Raw genomic sequence first — 19,010 nt, 5'->3', positions numbered from 1 at the left:
TTTTTTCTGGAGCTATAGTTAGTTTGTATTTCTCAAATTGCATTTGAAGCATTCTAAATGCATCCTGCAATTGCACGTTATCAGAGGCTGCACATAATATATCATCCATATAATGAATAAGATAAACTTCTGGAAATTGATCCCTAACTAGCTGTATAACTTTTGCCACATACTCCTGACATATAGTGGGGCCATTCAACATTCCTTGTGGAAGAACCTTCCACTGATATCGTTTGGCTGGTTCTTTTAAATTTACACTGGGAATAGTAAAAGCAAAACGAGGACAGTCTTCCTTAGCAAGTGGTATAGTATAAAAGCAATCCTGTAAATCTATGATAACTATTGGCCATTTGTGTGGGACTAGATTAGGTGAAGGCAATCCAGGTTGGAGAGACCCCATGGGTTGAATAACAGAACTGACCGCACGTAGGTCTGTTAAAAGTCTCCATTTCCCTGGTTTTTTCCTAATAACAAAAACTGGTGAATTCCAAGGACTAAGAGATTCTTCAATATGTCCTTTTTCTATCTGTTCCTCCACTAAGGCTTGCAAAATAAGTAATTTCTCTTGTGGTAAGGGCCACTGCTCCACCCAAACCGGTTTGTCATCCTTCCAATTTAACTTAATGGGTTCAGGAGCAGTGGCCCTCAGTGAAAAATCTGGGAGTCCTCCTTAGGGGAAGGTATAACCAGAGAGGCTTCCCATTGACTTAGTAAGTCTCTCCCCCAAAGGTTAATGGGTAAGTCTACAATATATGGCTGTAGATACCCCTTTTGACCTTCAGGGCCTTCACAGAGAAGAATACTGGCGCTTTGACACACATTGCCAGCCTGTCCTAATCCTGTAATAGTAACAGGAGGGGAATTGCATGGCCATTTCTTAAGCCAATGTAATGAGCTTATGATAGAGAGACATCAGCTCCAGTATCAATTAAACCTGAAAATTCTTTTCCTTGTATTTTAAGATGACAAATCAGTCTATCTTGATAAATTTTCTCAGTCAAATATGTTCCAGCCTTTCCAGTACTCCCAAACCCATCAGAATTTCTTTATTTTTAGATTGACCCCGGAGATAGGGTAAAAGCAACAACTGAGCAATGCAGTCTCCTTTTTGAAAACGATATGGCGCCACAGAAGTTAACATCACTGAAATTTCACCAGTATAATCCAAATCAATAACACCAGTATGAACTAGTACTCCTTTTAAAGTAAGGCTTGATCTTCCCAAAAGTAACCCAGTGGTCTTGGTAGAGGGCCATAAATGTTAATTGGAATTTTAATGGCAAGTTTGGTAGGCATTAAAAGGTAATTTCTGGGAATGGGAAGATCCAATCCAGCACTACCAGGCGTGGCATGTAATAAATTTAAAATGGTACATTTGCCTGAAAGCTGGGTGTTTTGGGAGAATTGACCCCCTTGTTTTTCGGGGCTGAGGGCTTGCCCCGAAATAAGTTTCCCTGAAGGGGGTATCCATCCTTGCTAACTCTAGAATGACACTGACTCGCCCAATGGTTTCCCTTTTTACATCTGGGACAGAGACCTGGTGTTTTATTTCTTACATTTTGTAAAGGGAATTGTCCTCTTTGCCTACATTGAGCTTTAGTATGTCCTGCTTGCCCACAGTTGAAACAGTGTCCTTTAAATTTTCCTGTGGTCAGAGCAGCCACTGCTTGAGCTAACAAATCAGCTCTATAGGTCTCTGTTCCTACTCCTTGACATAGCTTAATATAATCTGTCAATGTTCCCTTGCCTTTAAAGGGTGCTAGCAATTTCTTACAATCAGAATTAGCATTCTCATAAGCCAACAGTTGCATAAAAGTATCCACAGCCTCAATATTATTTATCTGTCTTCTGACAGCCTCTTGTAATCTTGCAATAAAATCAGTATAGGGTTCCCTTGGACCCTGTACCACCTTTTGAAAAGAAGAGCACTTATCTCCCTGAGAGTCTATTCTCTCCCATGCTCTCAAACAGCAACGCCAGAGCTCAACAGCTTGATCATTCATTAACACCTGGTCTTGAACCTGGACCCATGGTCCAAGACCCATGAGCTGTCCCATGGAAACAGGAATGTTATGAGCTCTATTATGGGCAGCTGCTATTTCTGCATGATCTTGCCACCATGTTTTGAACTGCAAGAACTCACTTGGAGATAGAACTGTTCTTGCTAGCAATGACCAATACGTCGGAATAACTCTATTGCCTTCTGCGATGCCTTGAATAATTCCCGTTGTAAATGGAGAATTAGCTCCATAGTTTTGTACTGCCTGTTTTAGTTCCTTCAACAATTTGAAGGGAAATTGCTCATGCTTGGCCTCATAGATACCATTAGGGTTGTTAGGATCATGTCCTGGAGCGACATGTTCTGTAATAATAACTGGGAAATTAAAATGCAAGGCATCTAGGCCTCCCGCTCACTGTGCTTCAAGGAGGCCTTTCTGAACAGCCGATAGCATGTACTTTCCATCTTTTTCATTAAATGGTGCCCTCTTATAGAAGGCACGTTGGTGGAGCCGACGGCAACAGTGACATGGGCACCTTTTACTGTTACCGGAAGAGGAGGAGGAGGAGTTTCCTCCTTTCTATATTCCTTTCTGGTGGCCTTAATAGTTTCTTTCTCTTCCTGGATGGCATGTTCAGGCTCCTCTGTTTTAGTTTCTCCTGAACATTTATTATTGCTCTCCAAATCAGGGGTTTGTAAAGGCTCCAAAACGGAGCGAATGAGGGTCCAAGTAGGCCATATAGTGACTGGAATTTGCTTTCCTTTCATTTACAAAAGTTTTAACTCATGACCTACTTTTTCCCATGTTTTTAAATCTAAAGTCCCTAATATAGGGAACCAGGAGCAATGTTCTTTAATTACCTTTAAAAGCTCCATAAGTTGGCCCTCGCTGACTTTTGCTCCTCCCGCCTTTAGGAGCCTTCTCAATAAACACACGTAAGGGCGATAATCATTTGTGCTCTCTAGATTACCCATATCCTGCGATAATTGCCCACAACTCACCAGCGGGAAAAAGGCACGGCCATGCAAAACTCACGTTGGGGCGGCTTCTCCTGTTTTATTTCTGATCAGAATGGGTCTGGTCTGGCCCCGGTCCCTGTTCGGGCACCACTTGCTGCTTCCAGTTGGTGACGAGAGAAGAATTAGGCACAAACAAGTCAGCTGCAAAAGACTGGGAGCAGGGAACAACAGTCGAAAAGGACTGCTGCCACGAGCAGCTCCACAGTCTCACTTTTATTAGAAAACAATAGCCAACATAAGGATTGATGAAGGTCAAACGTTAGTCACGTCTTGCAGGCAAGCAAGGCGGAGGGTAAGGTTTATAGTTAACCAAGCACATTCAAAGGACTCATCTAACTAACAAAGGGCACTTCTGGGAAGAGAAAGGAGAGACAACGAAAAAGGGAAGCAGGCGGTTTTCCTTCCACCCTGAGCTGACCGGGGGGTTCCCGGGTGCTTGGCTTCCCTGAAGCAGGCGTCGTTCCCCCCATGGGCGGGCCAGGCATTTCCGGCTGCCCAGCTTCTGTGAAGGGGCGGCCTTCCACACTGAGCGAGCCGGGCATCCCCAGCTGCCCAGATTCACTGTCGTACATCGTCCTTCTCCCCAAAGACCTGTTGTCAGTATCAGTATTTTTTAAGGCCATGTCTAAATGTGCTTGGCAACTAGTAAAATCCTCCAGGGGTTACAGCTTAAGTAACAAATTGTTCCGAGGGGCAGCAGCAATCAAAAGCCATATATTCAATGCAATCCCTATCAAGATTTCAGTGCCAGATTCTCTACACCAACAAAAAGACAGAAGAAAGAGAAATTAAGGAGCCAATCCCATTTACAATTGCACCCAAAGCCATAAGACACCTAAGAATAAACCTAACCAAAGAGGCTAAGAATCTATACTCAGAAAACTATAAAGTACTCGTGAAAGAAATAGGGGATGACACAAAGAAATGGAAAAATGTTCCATGCTCCTGAATTGGAAGAATAAATATTGTGAAAATGTGTATGCTACCTAAAGCAATCTACACATTTAATGCAATTCCTATCAAAGTACCATCCATTTTTTTCAAAGAAATGGAACAAATAATCCTAAAATTTATATGGAACCAGAAAAGACCTCAAATAGCCAAAGGAATATTGAAAAAGAAAGCCAGAGTTGGTGGCATCACAATTCTGGACTTCAAACTCTATTACAAAGCTATCGTCATCAAGACAGCATGGTACAGGCACAAAAGCAGACACATAGATCAATAAAACAGAATAGAGAGCCCAGAAATAGACCCTCAACTCTATGGTGAACTAATCTTTGACAAAGCAGGAAAGAATGTCCAATGGGAAAAAGACAGCCTCTTCAATAAATGGTGTTGGGAAAATTGGACAGCCACATGCAGAAAAATGAAATTGGACCATTTCCTTACACCACACACAAAAATAGACTCAAAGTGGAGGAAGGACCTCAATGTGAGAAAGGAATCCATCAAAATCCTTGAGGAGAACACAGGCAGCAACCTCTTCGACCTCAGCCACAGCAACATCTTCCTAGGAACATCTCCAAAGGCAAGAAAAGCAAGGGAAAAAATGAACTATTGGGATTTTATCAAGATCAAAAGCTTTTGCACAGCAAAGGAAACAGTTAACAAAACCAAAAGACAAGTGACAGAATGGGAGAAGATATTTGCAAATGACATATCAGATAAAGGGCCAGTGTCCAAAATCTATAAAGAACTTAGCAAACTCATCACCCAAAGAACAAATAATCCAATCAAGAAATGGGCAGAAGACATGAACAGACATTTCTGCGAAGAAGACATCCAGATGGCCAACAGACGCATGAAAAAGTGCTCCACAACACTCAGCATCAGGGAAATACAAATCAAAACCACAATGAGCTATTACCTCACACCAGTCAGAATAGCTAAAATTAACGAGTCAGGAAATGATAGATGCTGGCGAGGATGCGGAGAAAGGGGAACGCTCCTACACTGTTGGTCGGAATGCAAGATGGTGCAACCACTCTGGAAAACAGCATGGAGGTTCCTCAAAATGTTGAAAATAGAACTATCCTATGACCCAGCAATTGCACTATTGGGTATTTACCCTAAAGATACAAACGTCGTGATCCGAAGGGGCATGAGAACCCGAATGTTTATAGAAGCAATGTCCACAATAGCCCAACTATGGAAAGAACCTAGATGTCCATCAACAGATGAATGGATAAAGAAGATGTGGTATATATACACAATGGAATACTATGCAGCCATCAAAATAAATGAGATCTTGCCATTTGCGACGACGTGGTTGGAACTAGAGGGTATCATGCTTAATGAAATAAGTCAAGCGGAGAAAGACAACTGCCATATGATCTCCCTGATATGAGGAAGTGGAGATGCAACATGGGGCATAGGAGAAGAATAAATGAAACAAGATGGGATTGGGAGGCAGACAAACCATAAGAGACTCTTAATCTCACAAAACAAGCTGAGGGCTACTGGGGGGAGGGGGTTTGAGAGAAGGTGGTGGGGTTATGGACATTGGGGAGGGTATGTGCTAGAGTGAGTGCTGTGAATTGTGTAAACCTAGCGATTCACAGACCTGTACACCTGGGGATAAAAATATATTATATGTTTATAAAAAATAAAAAAAAAAGATTTCAGTGCCAGGGGCACCTGGGTGGCTCAGTGGGTTTAGCCTCTGCCTTCGGCTCAGGTCATGATCTCAGGGTCCTGGGATCAAGCCCCGCATTGGGCTCTCTGCTCAGTGGGGAGCCTGCTTCCTCCTCTCTCTCTGCCTGCCTCTCAGCCTACTTGTGATCTCTCTCTGTCAAATAAATAAAAATCTTTAAAAAAAAAGGTTTCAGTGCCATCTTTTACATAAATAGAAAAACATAGTTATAATTTACATGGAACCACACGAGTAAAGAAACCCTGAAGGGGGCAGAAAAGCAGGAGGTGTCACAGTTCCTGATTTCAAGCTATACTATTGAAGCTAAAGTTATCAAAACAGCATGTTGCTGGCATAAAAAACAACAAATATGCCAATGGAACAGAACTGAACACCCAGAAATAAATCCAAGCATATGTGGTCAAACTAATATTTGACCAAAGAGCCAAATACACTCAAAGGAGAAAGACAGTTTCTTTAATAAATTGTGCTAGTACAATTGTATATTTACATGTAAAACAATGGAATTGGTCCTGTATCTTACACCACTCACAAAAATTAACTTGAAATGGATCAAATACTTAAATGTAACACATGAAATCATGAAACATGTAGAATAAACTTCTAAACAAAGGTCTTTATAATAACTTTTGGATATGGCATCTAAAGCACAAAGCAACATCAAAAATAAACTGATGGGATTACATCAACCTAAAAAGCTTTTATACAGCAAAAGAAAATATCAGTGAAGTGAAAGGATAACCTATAAAATGGGGAAAATCATTTGCAATCTATATATCTGATAAGAGGCTAACATCCACAACATATCACATAATCATGCAACTCATTAGCAAAAAAGTAAATCACCCAATTTAAAGTGGATAAAGGACCAGAATAATCATTTCCCCAAAAAGGAAATATGTACATGAAAAGATCCTTAACATCACTGGTCATTAGGACAATACAAATTAAAACTACAAGGAGAAACTACAAGGAGATATCGCCACATACCTGTTACATGGTAACAGGAAGAGAAAGAGTTAACAAATGTTACCATGGATATAAAGTAAAGGGAACCCTTTTGCACTGTTGATAACTTTGTAAATTGTTACAGCCACTATAGAAAACAGTATAAAGAATCCTCAAAAAAATAAAAATAGAACTACCATATGATCCAGAAACTCCATTGGGAATATATCCAAAAGAAATGAAAACATTAATTCAAAAACATATCTACACCCCTGTATACATAGCAGTATTGTTCATATAAGCAAAGACATGAAAACAACCTAAGTGTCTATTGATAGTTGAGTGGATAAAGAATTTGTGAGATAGATAGATGATCGATAGACTATAGATGTATAGATAGATAGATGATGACAGATACATACATAGATAGGTGACAGATGCATAGGTTGACACACATACAATACTATTCCTCTATAAAATAATGCAGAAATCCTATCATTTGCAACAAACATCAATGCACCTTGAAGGCGTTAAGTGAAGTAAATCAAAGAAAACAAATACCACATTCACTTTTATGGGAAATCTTTAAAAAAGGAAAAAGAAACATATAAAAATAAAAAAGAGAACAGGCTTATGGCTACGAGAAGCAAATAGTAGATAATTGCATAATTTACTATGGTTGCTGCTATATGTTGTTTGGTCCATTCATTGTTTTTAGCTTTTATTATAGCACCTTCCAGGAGAGAAGGACCATTCTTACAAACATTGCAAGTTTTCCATCCCACGTTCTTCAGGAATTAATTCAGACTTTAACGTAGATGAGAATAAATCAGAGTGGCTTGTATAGAAGGGAGAGCTCTTTGTTCTCCCAAGCATAGTGAACTAACGCTAATTCATTAAATATTTACAAACATTTCTTTCCTTTGGTATAGGTCAGTCTGTTTGAATCAGATGTTCTTACATTAAAAAAAAAAAAGAAGAAGAAGAGAGAAAGAAAGAAAGAAAGAAAGGCATTCCAAGGACTGTAGAAATAAATAAAAACTTTTTAAAAAAGATGTTCTTACATTAAATAAATATGAGAGATTCCTATGATAAACTGTCCTCCAAGACTGACCCCCCAAAGTGACCATGTATATATTGGGCTGTAATTGCATATAGTCCATTGTTTAAAAATCTAATATTCCTACATCTGCATCTTTGGGGTAAATACCCAGGAGTGCAATTGCAGGGTCATAGGGTAGCTCTATTTTTAATTTCTTAAGTAATCTCCACACTCTTTTCCAAAGTGACTGCACCAACTTGCATTCTCACCAACAGTATAAGAGGGTTCCCCTTTCTCCACATCCTCTCCAATACACGTTGTTTACTGTTTTGTTAATTTTGGCTTTTCTAACTAATGTAAGGTGGTATGTCAATGTGGTTTTGAACTGAATCTCCCTGATGGCTAGTGATGATGAACATTTTTTCATGTGTCTGATAGCCATTTGTATGTCTTCATTTGAACAGTGTCTGTTCATGTCTTCTGCACATTTTTTGACATGATTATCTGCTTGGTGTGTGTTGAGTTTGAGAAGTTCTTTTTTTTTTTATTTGTGTGTTTCATTTGTGTGTGTGTGTGTGTGTGTTTTAATTTCTTTTCAGCGTTAACAGTATTATTTGTTTTTGCACCACACCCAGTGCTCCATGCAATCCATGCCCTCTCTAATACCCACCACCTGGTTCTCCCAACCTCCCACCCCCCACCACTTCAAAATCCTCAGACTGTTTCTCAGAGGCCATAGTCTCTCATGGTTCACCTCCCCTTCCAATATCCCTCAACTCCCTTCTCTCCATCTCCCCTAGTCCTCCAGGCTATTTGTTATGCTCCACAAATAAGTGAAACCATATGATAATTGACTCTCTCTGCTTGACTTATTTCACTCAGTATAATCTCTTCCAGTCCCAACCATGTAGCTACAGAAGTTGGATATTCATTTTTTCTGATGGAGGGATAATACTCCATAGTGTATATGGACCACATCTTCCTTATCCATTTGTCCGTTGAAGGGCATCTTGGTTCTTTCTACAGTTTGGCGACCGTGGCCATAGCTGCTATAAAGAAACAAGAGCATTGAATGACACATTGGACCAGATGGACCTCATAGATATATACAGAACATTCCACCCTAAAACAACAGAATACTCATTCTTCTCAAGTGCACATGGAACCTTCTACAGAATAGAACAAATACTGAGTCACAAATAAGGACTAAACCGATACTAAAAGACTGAGATTATTCCCTGCACATTCTCAGATCACAATGCTTTAAAACTGGAGCTCAATCACAAGGAAAGGATCGGAAGGAACTCAAACACCTGGAAACTAAAGACCACCTTGCTTAAGAATGCTTGGATCAACCAGGAGATCAAAGAAGAACTAAAACAATGCATGGAAACCAATGAGAATGAAGACACTTTGGTCCAATAACCTATGGGATACAGCAAAGGAGGTCCTAAGAGGGAAATACATACCCATCCAAGCCTCTCTCAAAAAAATTGAAAAATCCAGAATGCAGCAGATATCTCTACACCTTAAAGAACTAGAGAATCAACAACAAATCAAACCAACACCACACATAAGAAGGGAAATCATCAAGAATGAAGCTGAAATCAATTATGTAGAAACCACAGATACAGTAGAACATATCAATGAAACTAGAAGCTGGTTTTTTGAAAGAATCAATAAGATCGATAAACCACTGGGCATTCTAATCCAAAAGAAAAGAAAGAAAGCCCAAATTCATAAAATTATGAATGAAAAGGGAAAGATCACAACTAACACCAAGGAAGTAGAAACAATCATCAGAAGTTATCAACAGTTATATGCCAATAAGCTAAGCAAACTAAATTAAATGGATGCATTCCTGGAGAACTATAAACTCCCAATACTGAACCAGGAAGAAACTCACAACCTGAATAGAAAATATCTAGTAATGAGATTGAAGCAGTGATCAAAAGCCTCCCAAAAAACAAGAGCCCAAGACCTGATGGATTCCCTGAAGAATTCTACCAAACTTTCAAAGAAGAAGTAACACCTATTCTCCTGAAGCTGTTTCAAAAAATTAAAGCAGAAGGAAAACTTCCAGACTCTTTCTATGAAGCCATCATTATCCTGATCCCCAAACCAGGCAAAGACCTACCAAAAGGAGACCAATATCACTGATGAATAAGGATGCTAAGATTCTCAACAAGATCCTAGCAAACAGTATCCAACAGCACATAAAAAAGATTATCCACCATGACCAGGTGGGATTCATCCCTGGGCTACAAGGATGGTTCAACATTCGCAAATCAATCAATGTGATAGAACAAATTAATATGAGAAGAGAGAAGGACCGCATGGTCCTCTCAATCGATGCAGAAAAAGCATTTGACAAAATCCAGCATCCGTTCTTGATTAAAACGCTTCAAAGTATAGGGATAGAAGGAACATTCCTGAACTTCATCAAATCTTTCTATGAAAGACCCACAGCAAATATCATCCTCAATGGGAAAAAGCTTGCAGCCTTCCCGTTGAGATCAGGAACATGACAAGGATGCCCAATTTCACCACTCTTGTTCAACATAGTATTAGAAGTCTTAGCAACAGCAATCAGACAACAAAGAGAAATAAAAGGTATTCAAATTGGCAATGAAGAAGTCAAACTCTCTCTATTCACAGATGACATGATTCTTTATATGGAAAACCCAAAAGACTCCACCCCAAACTACTAGAACTCATACAGCAATTCAGCAACATGGCAGGATACAAAGTCAATGTACAGAAATCAGTGGCTTTCTTATACACTAATAATGAAAATACAGAAAGGGAAATTAGAGAATCGATCCATTTACTATAGTACCAAGAACCATAAGATAGCTGGGAATAAACCTAGCCAAAGAGGTAAAGGATCTGTACTCAAGGAATTACAGAACACTCATGAAGGAAATTGAAGGAGACACAAAAAGATGGAAGACCATTCCATGCTCTTGGATCACAAGTAAAAACATTGTTAAAATGTCTATACTGCCTATGGCAATCTATGCTTTTCATGCCATTCCAATCAAAATTCCACCAGTATTCTTCAAAGAGCTGGAGAAAATAATCCAAAAATTTGTATGGAATCAGAAGAGACCCCAAATCGCTAAGGAAATGTTGAAAAACAAAAATGAAATGGGGGGCATCACATTACCTGATTTCACGCTTTAACACAAAGCTGTGATCACCAAGACAGCATGGTACTGGCATAAAAACAAACACATAGACCGGTGGAACAGAGTAGAGAACCCAGATATGGACCCTCAACTCTATGGTCAATTAATCTTCGACAAAACAGGAAAAAAGATACAGTGGAAAAAAGACAGTCTCTTCAATAAATGGTACTGGGAAAACTGTACAGCTATATGTAGAAGAATGAAACTGGACTATTCTCTTACACCATACACAAAGAAAAACTAAAAATGTATAAAGGACCTCAATGTGAGACAGGAATCCATCAGAATCCTAGAGGAGAATATAGGCAGGAATCTCTTCAATATCAGCCACAGCAACTTCTTTCAAGATATGTCTCCAAAGGCAAAGGAAACAAAAGCAAAAATGAACTTTTGGGACTTCATCAAAATCAAAAGCTTCTGCACAGCAAAGGAAACAGTCAAGAAAACAAAGAGGCAACCCACGGAATGGGAGAAGATATTTGCAAATGATAGTACAGACAAAAGGTTGATATCCAGGATCTATAAAGAACTCTTCAAACTCAACACACACAAAACAGACAATCATATCAAAAAATGGGCAGAAGATATGAACAGACACTTCACCAATGAAGACATACAATTGGCTATCAGACACATGAAAAAATGTTCATCATCACTAGCCATCAGGGAGATTCAAATGAAAACCACATTGAACCACCTTACACCAGTTAGAATGGCCAAAATTAGCAAGACAGGAAAACAACATATGTTGGAAGGGATGTGGAGAAAGGGAAACCCCCTTCCACGGTTAGTGGGAATGCAAGTTGGTGCAACCTCTTTGGAGAACAGTGTGGAGATTCCTCAAGAAATTAAAAAATAGAGCTTCCCTATGACCCTGCAATTGCACTCCTGGGTATTTACCCCAAAGATACATATGTAGTGAAAAAAAGGCCCTCTGTACCCCCAATGCTTATAGCAGCAATGGCAACGGTCGCCAAACTGTGGAAAGAACCAGATGCCCTTCAACGGACGAATGGATAAGGAAGATGTGGTCCATATACACTATGGAGTATTATGCCTCCATCAGAAAGGACAAATACCCAACTTTTGTAGCAACACGGACGGGACTGGAGGAGATTATGCTAAGTGAAATAAGTCAAGCAGAGAGAATCAATTATCATATGGTTTCACTTATTTGTGGAGCATAACAAATAGCTCCACAGTTCCTTTACATCTTTGGTTAGGTTTATTCCCAGGTATCTTATGGTTCTTGGTGCTATAGTAAATGGAATCGATTCTCTAATCGAGGGCAGGGGGTGGGAGGTCGGAGTATCAGGTGGTGGGTATTATAGAGGGCACAGATGCATGGAGCACTGGGTGTGGTGCAAAAATAATGAATACTGTTATGCTGAAAATAAATAAAAAAACAAATTTTTAAAAAATAATATGATATGTCATAAGCATATAAAAAAAGAATTTATTATCAACAGTTACATGCCAATAAGCTAAGCAACTTAGATGAAATGGATGCATTCCTGAAAAACTAAAAACTCCCAAAATTGAACCGGGAAGAAATTGACAACCTGAATGGACCAATATCTAGTAACGAGATTGAAGCAGTGATCAAAAACCTCCCAAAAAACAAGAGCCCAGGACCTGAAGGATTCCCTGGGGAATTCTACCAAACTTTCAAAGAAGAAATAAAGCCTATTCTCTTGAAGTTGTTTCAAAAATTGAAGCAGAAGGAAAACTTCCAGACTCTTTCTATGAAGCCAGCATTATCCTGATCCCCAAACCAGGCAAAGGCCCTACCAAAAAGGAGAATTTCAGACCAATATCACTGATGAATCTGGATGCTAAGATTCTCAACAAGATCCTAGCAAACAAGATCCAATAGCACATTAAAAAGATTATCCACCATGACCAGGTGGGATTCATCCCTGGGCTACAAGGATGGTTCAACATTCGCAAATCAATCAATGTGATAGAACAAATTAATATGAGAAGAGAGAAGGACCACATGGTCCTCTCAATCGATGCAGAAAAAGCATTTGACAAAATCCAGCATCCGTTCTTGATTAAAACGCTTCAAAGTATAGGGATAGAGGGAACATTCCTGAACTTCATCAAATCTTTCTATGAAAGACCCACAGCAAATATCATCCTCAATGGGAAAAAGCTTGCAGCCTTCCCGTTGAGATCAGGAACAAGACAAGGATGCCCACTTTCACCACTCTTGTTCAACATAGTATTAGAAGTCCTAGCAACAGCAATCAGACAACAAAGGGAAATAAAAGGTATTCAAATTGGCAATGAAGAAGTCAAACTCTCTCTCTTCACAGATGACATGATTCTTCATATGGAAAACCCAAAAGACTCCACCCCCAAACTACTAGAACTCATACAGCAATTCAGCAACATGGCAGGATACAAAGTCAATGTACAGAAATCAGTGGCTTTCTTATACACTAATAATGAAAATACAGAAAGGGAAATTAGAGAATTGATTCCATTTACTATAGCACCAAGAACCATAAATTACCTGGGAATAAACCTAACCAAAGAGGTAAAGGAACTGTACTCAAGGAACCTCAGAACACTCATGAAAGAAATTGAAGAAGACACAAAAGGATGGAAGACCATTCCATGCTCTTGGATCGGATGAATAAACATTGTTAAAATGTCTATACTGCCTAGAACAATCCATACTTTTCATGCCATTCCGATCAAAATTCCACCGGCATTTTTCAAAGAGCTGGAGCAAATAATCCTAAAATTTGTATGGAATCAGAAGAGACCCTGAATTGTTAAGGAAATGTTGAAAAACAAAAATAAAATTGGGGGGGGGGTCGAGGAGTCAAGATGGAAGAGAAGTAGCAGGCTGAGACTACTTCAGCTAGCAGGAGATCAGCTAGATAGCTTATCTAAAGATTGCAAACACCTGAAAATCCATCGGCAGATTGAAGAGAAGAAAGCAATCCTAGAAACAGAAAAGCAACCACTTTCTGAAAGGTTGGACTGGCGGAGAAGTGAATCCAAAACGACGGGAAGATAGACCCCAGGGGGAGGGGCCAGCTCCCGGCAAGCAGCAGAACACGGAGCACAAAATCAGGACTTTTAAAAGTCTGTTCCACTGAGGGACATCGCTCCAGTGGCTAAACCGGGGCGAAGCCCACGCTGGGTCAGCATGGCCTCAGGTCCCGCAGGGTCACAGAAGGATCGGGGGTGTCTGAGTGTCACAGAGCTTGTGGGTATTGGAACGGGAAAGCCAGCTACAGAGACATAGCCGACAGTAAGCTCACAGCTCGGTGTTACCTTGAACTGGCCACAGGCTTGGTGAGCTTGGAGCGCGGCCGGAGGTGAGGCAGACGGGAGTTACTGGGCGCTGTTCTCTGAGGGCGCACTGAGGAGTGGGGCCCCGGGTTCTCGGCTCCTCTAGGCTGGAGACCAGGAGGCCACCATTTGTATTCCCCTCTCCCAGAACTCTACGGAAAGCGCTCAGGGAATAAAAGTTCCTGAAAGCAAACGCGAGCGGATTATTCAGCTCTGTCCCTGGTAAGGGTGGTGCAATTCCGCCTGGGGCAAAGACACTTGAGAATCACTACAACAGGCCCCTCCCCCAGAAGATCAACAAGAAATCCAGCCAAGACCAAGTTCACCTACCATGGAGTGCAGTCTCAATACCAAGGAGAGCAGCAGAATTCCAGCGGAGGAGAAAGCAAAGCACGGAACTCATGGCTTTATCCCTGTGATTCTTTAGACTTGCAGTTAATTTAATTTGTTTCTTTTTCATTTTTTTTCACTTCTTCTGCTAAAATTTTTTTAACTTTAACCCTTTTCTTTTTTTACGTTTTTTAACTAGTTTATCTAATATATATATTTTTTCTTTTTTATACTTTTCTTTATTCGTTTTCTATTTTTAATTCTTTTCTTTTTTTTTTCTTTTTCTTTCTTTCTTTTTGAACCACTTTTTATCCCCTTTCACCCCCCTTACGATTTGGAATCTATTCTGATTTGGTTAAAGCATATTTCGTGGAGTTGTTGCCACCCTTTTAGTATTTTACTTGCTCCTTCATATACTCTTATCTTGATAAAATGACAAAGCGGAAAAATTCACCACAAAAGAAAAGAACAAGAGGCAGTACCAAAGTCTTGGGACCTAATCAATACAGACATTGGTAATATGTCAGATCTAGAGTTCAGAATGAAAAAGTGCTCCATATCACTCGGCATCAGGGAAATACATATCAAAACCACAATGAGATATCACCTCACACCAGTCAGAATGCTAAAATCAACAAGTCAGGAATGACAGATGCTGGCGAGGATGTGGAGAAAGGGGAACCGTCCTACACTGTTGGTGGGAATGCAAGATGGTGCAACCACTCTGGAAAACAGCAAGGAGGTTCCTCAAAATGTTGAAAATAGAACTGCCTATGACCCAGCAATTGCACTACTGGGTATTTACCCTAAAGATATAAACGTAGTGATCCGAAGGGGCACGTGCACCCAAATGTTTATAGCAGCAATGTTCACAATAGCCCAACTATGGAAAGAACCTAGATGTCCATCAACAGATGAATGGATCAAGAAGATGTGGTATATATACACAATGGAATACTAGGTAGCCATCAAAAGAAATGAAATCTTGCCATTTGCGACAACGTGGATGGAACTAGAGTGTATCATGCTTAGCGAAATAAGTCAAGCAGAGAAAGACAACTATCATATAGTCTCCCTGATATGAGGAAGTGGTGATGCAACATGGGGACTTAAGTGGGTAGGATAAGAATAAATGAAACAAGATGGGATTGGGAGGGAGACAATCCATAAGTGACTTAATCTCTCAAAACAAACTGAGGGTTGCAGGGGGGAGGGGTTTGGGAGAAGGGGGTTGGGGTTATGGACACTGGGGAGGGTATGTGCTTAGGTGAGTGATGTGAAGTGTGTAAACCTGGCGATTCACAGACCTGTACCTCTGGGGATAAAAATATATGTTTATAAAAAATAAAAAATTAAAAATAAATAAATAAAAATTTTAAAAAATAAATAAAGAAATAAATAAAAATAAAACTGGGGGTATCACCTTACCTGATTTCAAGCTCCACTACAAAGTTGTGATCACCAAGACAGCATGGTACTGGCATAAAAACAGACACATAGACCAGTGGAACAGAGTACAGAGCCCAGATATGGACCCTCAACTCTATGGGCAAATAAAAACAGGAAAAAATTTACAGTGGAAAAAAGACAATCTCTTCAATAAATGGTGCTGGGAAACTGGACAGCTATATGTAGAAGAATGATACTCGACCATTCTCTTACACTGTACACAAAGATAAACTCTGTAACTAAAACGATAATCATTTATGAAAAATGGGCATTTCCAAACAAAATAGGAAGAACAGTAACATTGAGATTTTTTAATTTTTGTAAATTTCTCTATTATTTCTTAATAGAAAAGAGCTGGATTCTCTGATATGCTCCTTCATTCAACCAGTTATAGTATCAAACATTATGTTGCCTGTGGAAGGCCTACTATACATTTGTACAGGAGTGAAAGTGAAAAGGGCATAATAACTTGTTCTTAATATAAAATACTTTTGATTTTCAGTTCTTCTTCTTTCAGAACTCCCAGGAGTTTCTAGACTATACTTAGAGTAACATGGTTTAAAAGCAAACACATTTTTTCTATTATTAATATAATAAAATATTACATTTTATTATTATTTTTTCTCAAAAAAATATACCAATTAATGTTCTCTACCAAGATTCTCTCTATCATCTCATTACTTTTCCAAATTAATATAGCATAACAGTTTTAGATTAGGTTTACCTTCCACTCAAATTTAAATTTAATGAGTGTGTATAATATTTCAAAAAAATAATTTTATGGCAGGGGCACCTGGGTGGCTCAGAGGGTTAATCCTCTGCCTTGGGCTCAGGTCATGATCTCAGGGTCCTGGCATCAAGCTCTGCATTGGGCTCTCTGTTCAGTGGGGAGCCTGCTTCCCTCTCTCTCTCTCTCTCTCTCTCTCTCTCCACCTGCCTCTCTGCCTACTTGTGATCTCTCTCTCTCTCTGTCAAATAAATAAAAGAAATCTTTAAAAAAATACTTTTATGGCAGAAATATTAAAGGCATACTTCAGGAAAATGAATGTGATCCCAAAAACCCTATGTGAAGGCTCAAGAATGATGAATAAAGAGAGAGAAGCAAGATGGCAGAAGATTGGGAGACCTAAATATCATTGGGTCCCAGGAGCTCAGCGAGGTAGTTATCAAACCATCCTTAAGACCTCAAACTAAGCAGGAGATCAAAGAGAAAAAGAGCAGCAATTCTAGGAACAGAAATGCGACCACTTTCTGTAAGGTAGGACATGCAGAGAAGCGAATCCGAGGTGGTATACAGGCAGGGGAGGGGTTGGCTCCTGGTAAGGTTTGAAAAGTCTGCTTCACTGAGGGACGTCACTTTAGAGTATAAGGGGGTGGGGGGGTGGAGTCCTCCCTGGGACAATGTAGTCATAGGACGCTCAGGGTCACAAAATGACCCTGAGGGGTGTCTGAGTGTGGCAGAGCACCTAGATATCAGAGCAGGGAAGCCAGCTGAAAAGATGGAGCCAAGAAGTGGGCTCTCAGCTTAGGATTACCTTAAACCATGATCCATGACACAGTTGGGCCACTGCTCTTCAGGCAAGGACCCAACAAGCAGCAGATCCAGGGAGACTCACTCACGTTCCTCTGCTGGGAGGACCAGTGCAGGAGAATGCTACAGAAATCTGCTGGGTTTGGAGACTCCAAACGGGGCTATGCATGAAACAGAAATGCACTGTCACCGGCTGGGTGAGCACAGAGTGTGTCCAGAGACCAGGGAGATGGAAGTGATTGACTGCTTTTCTCTGAGGATGCACTGAGGAGTGGGGCCAGAGCTTGGGAAGCCATCATTTTCATTCCCATCCTCCAAAGCTGTACAGAAAGCTTTCATGGAACAAAAGCTACCAAGAGCAAAACCAACCAGTTTACTTAGCCTGGCTACTTGCAAGGGCAGTGCAATTCATTTGAGAATCACTGCAACAGGCCTCTTCCCCAAGAAATTAGCAAGGACATCCAGCCAAGACCAAGTTCCCTGATAAATGAGAACTAAAAAACTTCAGAGCTACAGGAATACAGCATAGAATTCATGGCTTTCCCCCCCATGATTCTTTAGTCTTTCAAAGTTAATTTTTTTTAATTTAATTTTTTACTTTTTCTATTTTTTAAAAATGTCCTATTTTGACACTTTAATCATTTTATTTCATCAATTCTTTTTAAAAATACTTTTTAAAATTTTCATTGTCATATTCTACCCCTTCATAGTATTTAACCATATTTTTTGTATATATAGGTTTTTCGTTCTTTAAAATTTTGGGAAACGGTTTCTTCTAACAGATCAAAATATACCTTAAATCTAGTGCATGGTTTGGTTCTAGTCTCCAGCCTGAAATTTTCGAGAGAAAAAATGCTCTTTATTCTTTTTTCAACCAACTTCTTATCAATTCCTTTTTTAGAATCTTTTTAAATTTTATCTTCACATTCATATTCCATCCCTTAATCGTGTTTACCCTTATTTTTGTGTATATATATATATATATGTTTTTCTTTCTATAAAATTTTTGTAGGTAGTTTTTTCTCACAGACCAAAATACACATGGATCAAGTGTATGGCTCTATTCTATTCACCAATCATATATATATATACATAGTCTGTTTTTGTTTCTTTTTCTCCTTTTTTCTCTCCCCAGTTTCAGGTCTCTTCCAATTTAGTTAGTGTTTATTTTCTGGGGTCATTGCTAACTTTTTATTTTATTGTATTTTTTTACACTTTTAGTGTTTTGTTCTCTCATCCATCTATTCTTATCTGGATAAAATGACAAGGTAGATATACTCACCTCAAAAAAAGAGCAAGAGGCAGTACCAACAGCCTAGGGACCTAATCAAATACGGACATTAGTAAGATGTCAGAAATAGAGTTTAGAATGACAAATATCAAGTTCTAGCAGGGATCAAAAAAAAAGCATAGAAGATACTAGAGAATCCCTCTTGGGAGAAATAAAATCCCTTTCTGGAGACTTAAAAGAACTAAAATCTAACCAATTTGAAAACAAAAAGCTATTAATGAGATGCAATAAAAAATGCAGG

Source organism: Mustela erminea, chromosome 6 (assembly GCF_009829155.1).
Source record: "Mustela erminea isolate mMusErm1 chromosome 6, mMusErm1.Pri, whole genome shotgun sequence".
Taxonomy (NCBI): domain Eukaryota; kingdom Metazoa; phylum Chordata; class Mammalia; order Carnivora; family Mustelidae; genus Mustela; species Mustela erminea.
Note: the sequence above shows the minus strand (reverse complement) of the source record.